This window comes from Musca vetustissima, unplaced genomic scaffold, assembly GCF_032173495.1.
Source record: "Musca vetustissima isolate MV318-11 ecotype Yass unplaced genomic scaffold, APGP_CSIRO_Mvet_v1 utg26439, whole genome shotgun sequence".
NCBI lineage: Eukaryota > Metazoa > Arthropoda > Insecta > Diptera > Muscidae > Musca > Musca vetustissima.
Genome location: NW_026873678.1, coordinates 59275 through 65860, shown reverse-complemented (window position 1 = coordinate 65860; position 6586 = coordinate 59275).

The following is a 6586-nucleotide window of genomic DNA, read 5'->3' as shown; positions in this document are numbered from 1 at the left end:
TGGAAATATTGTTTTTTCTCACAGTTCTAAGGGTACTGCTAGTGCTTCTGAAAACAAAGAAAGTGGTATAAGTGGAAATATTGGCACTTCCCACAGCTCCAAGGGTTCTGCTGGCATCGGAGCTAGTCTTGGTGGTCTAAGTGGAAATGTTGGCACTTCTATGGGCTCTGCAGGCGTTGGAGCTAATATTAGCGGAAACAAAGACATTAGTGGAAATTCGAAGGGCTCTGCTGGCATTGGCGCAAGTCTTGGCGGTGTAAGAGTAAATGTCGGCACTTCTCACAGCGTAGTTGCAAGTGGTAACTCTATTGGAGGTTCAAAGGGTTCTGCTGGCTTCGGAGCTAATTTTGGCGGATTGAGCGGTAAAGTCGGAGGCCTCAGTGAAAGTTCTACAGCATCTGGGGGCATCGGTGCCAGTTTTGGCAGTTTAAGCGTTTCTCAGAATGGAGGCGCAACTGCTGACATCGGAACTCGTCTTGGCCAAGCTGTCGACAAAATTAATGGAAATAATGACGGCTCAAAGGGTTCAGCGGACATTGCTGGTAATCTTGGTGGAGCATATGCTGGTATTGATGCCCATATTGTTGCAGCTCATAAATCAGATAGTTCTGCTCACAAAATTGGTACTGTTGCTGCTGGTGTTTCCAGTACAATCGGAGCTGGGGTTGAAAGCAAACTTAACGTTGGCCATGGCGGATCTAAAATACAAACCATATCAGGTGCTAGTGAAGCTGGTTCTACTACTGATGTTTCTAGCAGCATTGATATTAATCGAATTAATGAAGGAGGCGTCTCCGGTGGCAGTATTGGACTTGGTTCTGCTTCCTCATCCGTTATCAGTGGAATTCATAAATCAGATGGCTTCGTTGGAAACACTGCCGGCAGTATTGGAACTAGTACTAATTACAAAGTGAATCTGAATAGAGACCATAAGATCTCGAAAGTTTCTGCTAGTGTTGGACCTAATTTCGGTGATTTAAATGCTGGTATTGGTGCTACTGTAACTAGAGTAGGCTATGGGGGATCCAATAAGGATGGTAACCTTGGTGTTTCCGGCGCGGGAGGCACCTATAATTCATCTAACAAAGGAGGTATATCTGCTAGCATTGGCTCTAGTAGTACCAGCGCACATGTAGGTGTTGTAACTTCCTCATCTAGTACCTCTAGTTCCTCAAGTCAGTCTGGTACTTTACAAAAAGTTGATTGCGATGTCCGTTCGGGAAAGTATTGTGAACACAATCCAGGCCGTTACGTCCCATCTCATTATGGTGGAAATAAAGCAACGGTTAGTTGGTACGTCAGTAACAAAGGCGGATCTTCTGGTAATAAAGGCAGTAACGGTGGATCAGGGCATGGTGACAATAAGGGAGCTTATTCTGGATCTTGGCAAAGCACAGTCTCTGGTAATAAGGGGAATTATGGTGGTTCTGGTATCTCTGGCAGTAACAAAGGTGGAGCTTCTGGTAATAAGGGTAGTAACGGTGGATCATGGAATGCGCACATAACTAGCAGTGTTGGAAGTAATACTCACAAAGGCAGTTATCAAGCATCATCTTCAAGTTCTGTTAGCACTTCCACAAATGTTGGATCAGGGCAGGGTGGTAATAAGGGAACTTATGCTGGATCGTGGCAAGGCTCAGTCTCTGGTATCTCCGGCAACAAAGGAGGTAAAGGTGGTTCCTATCACGTCGGTATCTCTGGCAGTAACAAAGGTGGATCTTCTGGTAATAAGGGTAGTAACGGTGGATCATGGAATGCGCACATAACTAGCAGTGTTGGAAGTAATGTCCACAAAGGCAATTATCAAGCATCATCTTCAAGTTCTGTTAGCACTTCGACAAATGTTCATAAAACCGACAGCAGTTCGACGAATAAAGGAAATAACGGTGGCTCTTACTTTGGTGGAATAACCGGTGGAGTTTCCGCTAATAAGGACACAACGTCATCAAGTTCTATAATCACCGCATCAAATACACACAAATATGGCAGCAGTTCGACTCATGACAATAAAGGAACTCATGGTGGATCATACCAAGTTACCATAACTGGAAAAACCGAAGGTGAAACTTTAGAAAATAAAGGATGTGGATCTGACAGTATTGCAAATGATAAGGGAACCGGATGTGGTTCAGTTCATGCTTCAACCACTTCCAATGATAATGTTCAAGGAAGTGCCTCTGGAATTAATTTAAGTTCAGGCCATAGTGTCACAGCTGGCGTAGTTCATGGCTCAGCTCTCTCCAATGTCATTAATGGTGCCTCATCTGGATCTGCATCGGCAACTCATGTAGGTTCACATCAGAAATTTTACAGCTGGTAATTATAATAATTATGATTCTCTTTTAGGTGAATACAAATGCTCAGGGTAACAAATATGGCGCAGCTTGGGGTTCCTCGTCGTCAGTAGTATCCGCGGGTATCAATGGAAATGTTCATGCTAACACTGTTGGAAGTAACGATGAATCCTACCACGGTGGTACCTCTGGTAGTAAAGGCAGCTATACTGGATCTTATAATGTAGGCATCTCTGCCAATAAGGAAACTAACGATGGATCATACCAGGGTGGCATCTCTGGCATTAATAAAGGTGGAGCCTCCGGCAATAAGGGTAGTTACAGCGGATCTTGGCATAGCGCCTCCACTGTCAGTATTGGAAATAGTGGTCATAAAGGCAGTGAAAGTAATGATAGCGGTAATAAAGGAGCCGTCATTAACCATGGTTCCACTACAGGACTCTTCTCTGTCTCTTCCACAATCAATAAGGTATGTTGTTTCCTAACAATTAATTGACGTTTATGCTGATCTGATTTCACTTTGAAAATAAAAGGAAACTTCCAATTCCAATGTACAAAATAATGTCCGCGGAACCGGAGCTGGTTGTACTCATGCTTCTACAGGTTCCACTGCTAACGTTCAAGGAATTACCACTGGAATAAATTCCGATTCAGGTCATGATAACGCAGTTGGTGGTATTGATGGATCTGTTGTCTCCAATGCCCATAATGGCGCCTCATCTGGATCTGCATCTGCTACTCATGTAGGTTCCCATCAGAAATTTAATAGCTGACAATAATTATAATTATGATTCTCGTTTAGGCGAATAAAAATGCTCAGGGTAACAAATATGGCGCTGCTTGGAGTTCATCATCTTCAGTAGTATCCGCAGGTGCCAATGGAAATGTTCATGGCTCCACTGTTGGAAGCAACGATGGATCCTACCATGGCGTTGCCTCTGGTAATAAAGGAAGCTATTCTGGATCTTCTCATGTAGGCATCTCTGCCAATAAGGGAACTAACGATGGATCATACCAGGGTGGCATCTCTGGCAATAATAAAGGTGGAGCCTCCGGCAATAAAGGTAGTTACAGCGGATCTTGGCATAGTACCGCCTCTGTCAGTATTGGAAATAATGGTAATAAAGGCAGCGGTAACAAAGGAGCAACCGCTAATTATGGTTCCACTACAGGACTCTTCTCTGCCTATTCGACAATCAAGAAGGTATGGTGTTCGCTTACAATAAATTGACGTTTATGCCGATCTGATTTCACTTTGAAACTTACAGGAAACTTCCAATTCCAATGTGCAAAATAATGTCCACGGAGCTGGAAGTGGTTGTGCAAGTTCCACCGTTAACGTTCAAGGAATTGCCACTGAAATTGATTCCGGTTCAGGTCATGATAACGCAGCTGGTGGTATTGATGGATCTGCTGTCTCCAATGTCCATAATGGCGCCTCATTTGGATCTGCATCAACTCATGTAGGTTCACATCTGACATTTAATAGTTGAAAATGATTACACTGTGATACAAAACAAAACAAAAAAATTTTTCAGGGGTTCTAATGTATCAATTCCGTTTAGTTGGAGTCCCTGGACTACGAATATACCTTTGGTTTTTCTGGGTCACTTCGAAAATTAGTTTTATAACGGTAAATGTAGAGAAAAACGTGGTTTCATAGATTTTCGACTTGAAATGCGTATAACTTATTTTCTTTCTAACGGATTTATATTATTCTTTTTTTCCTTGAAAGAGTAGAATTGTTTTCTTTCAAACAAGGTATATACTTGGTAAATCGGTTGAGCTTTTACTGAGTTACAGTGGTTGAAATGTGAAAAAATACGCATAAAATGACAAAATTTATTTTTCTTCGGATTGTACGAAGAAATTGTGACATCAAGCCGTATAAGTTTTGTTATATTACGGGGAAGACAATTAAATAAGCTTTCGAAAATGAGAAAAATCGAAAAAATCGGTTAAAAAATGGACGACTTATACACATTTTTGTATTGATTCTATGCATATTCTCTAAAGGAACTATGGGTCTATCTCGTTTCCTAGTTTCCACATTATGTTTGTAACAGACAAAAGAAAATCTATTTCCTTTAGAGAATATGCATAGAATCAATACAAAAATGTGTATAAGTCGTCCATTTTTTAACCATTTTTTCAATTTTTCTCATGGCTTATTTAATTGTCTTCCCCGTAATATAACAAAACTTATACGGCTTGATGTCATAATTTCTTCGTACAGTCCGAAGAAAAATAAATTTTGTCTTTCAACCACTGTAACTCAGCCAAGACTAAACCGATTTACCAAGTATATACCTTGTTTGAAAGAAAAAATTCTACTCTTTCAAGAAAAAAAAGAATAATATAAATCCGTTAGAAAGAAAATAAGTTATACGCATTTCAAGTCGAAAATCTATGAAACCACGTTTTTCTCTACATTTACCGTTATAAAACTAATTTTCGAAGTGACCCAGAAAAACCAAAGGTATATTCGTGGTCCAGGGTCTCCAACTAAACAGAATTGGTACATTAGAACCCCTGAAAAAAATTCGTGTCGCACAGTGTTATATTATGATTCTCGTATAGGCGAATATAAATGTCCATGGTACGTCAACATCAGGTATTGGCCCCAAAAGTCCTAGCCAAAATGTTCATGGTAGCAAATATGATGCAGACTTGGCTTCATCATCTCTAGTAGAATCAACAAATGCCAATGGAAATTCTCATGACTCCACTATTGGAACTATTTCTGGATCATTTACTGCTCATGGTTCAGGTTCTGTATTGGGTCCAGCGCCGAGCATAGAATCCGTAACAGCTGGAACTGTCTCTATTCAAGACACAACATTGTCAAGTGGAAGTGGATATGACACTATATCGGGTTTAATTTTAGAAGTAGCACCAACTTCTACTCATGGTTCTGTAACAGCCAATCATGGTACTAATAACAAAGCATCGGGCGCAGAATCTGGATCGACTACTCAAGAGACAATTTCTGCCACTACAAGTTCCACATCTGTCAGTGGAAATAGCCATGGCACTGTGTCTGGATCTGCCATCCATCAAGGAGTAACTGACAAAGGTTCTGTTTCTATAATTGGATACAAGCCTGTTAGTGGAAGTTACCATGGATCCGTCATAGAAACTGGTTCAATATCTGGCCATGGTTCGGGATCTGTCTCAACTCATGGAGTTAAAACTCCCAGTGTTTATGCTTCAGAATCTGGTTCAGGTCATGTTAATGGTTATGGAGCTATATCCACCACAGTTAATGAAGAGGCTACAGTCAGTGCTGCTGCTACCGGACCTAGTTTAAATCATGGTGCTGCTAATATCTCTGTTTCTAATATCGGGTCCAAACCTATCAACGGAATTGTAACTGGCTCATCATCTAGTCATGACTCTGGTTACACTTATATTCGTCCATCCACTTCAATTTTTACTATCAGTTCCTCGACTGCCGTAGGAAGTGGTATTGGTTCCATTGGAAGTGGATCATCTTCTAGTCATGGCTTTGAATCTGCCTCAATTCATGGGTCGTTTACTGGCAGTGGTTCTGGTTTAGCTCATGATTCTGGTGCTGCAACCGTTTCTGCCTCCTCTACAGGCTCTTCTGGATCTGCCTCTATTCATGGAGCGGCAACTGTAGGTGGTTCTGCTACAGACGTTGATGTTAAGGCACCAGGCATTGCATCCAGCCCTGCATCTGTGGGTCACACTACGACAGCTATATATACACAGACTACTGGATCCAAAGGTGGTAATAGTGGTGGATTGAATGCTGGTCTTGGATTTATTGGAGGTTATGGTGGACAATCTGCTGCAAATGGTGTTAATGTCAATACAGATTCCAATGCTGGTTTTGGTTTAAATATTGGTGGCCTCTCGGCTTCCATTGGTGGTACTAACAAACATGGATCTAAGGGAAGCTATGCTGGCTCCAATAACAATGGTCTTGGTCTCTCAGCAAATTTGGGTGGCCTTTCTGCCGGTTTTGGACTTTTTGGTAGATAAATTCGTAGTTTTAGAATATTCGTAGATTAATTTATAGGTTATGCTGCATCTCACATTGTTATTAAATAATATTTTAGAATTAAATAAAAAAATTATCAAAAAATGTAAAAAAGTCGTTAGGTTCGGTTGGGCCGAACTTTTTATACCCTCCACCATTAGGTGGACATTTAAAATCGATCAGCACCTATATAAAGGGGGTTATATGACGTGTGAAATTTTTATCGGGAGAAAACGAAATACCAGGCTACATACAGGCATGCCGCAAATGACCTTTTACCGCGGTA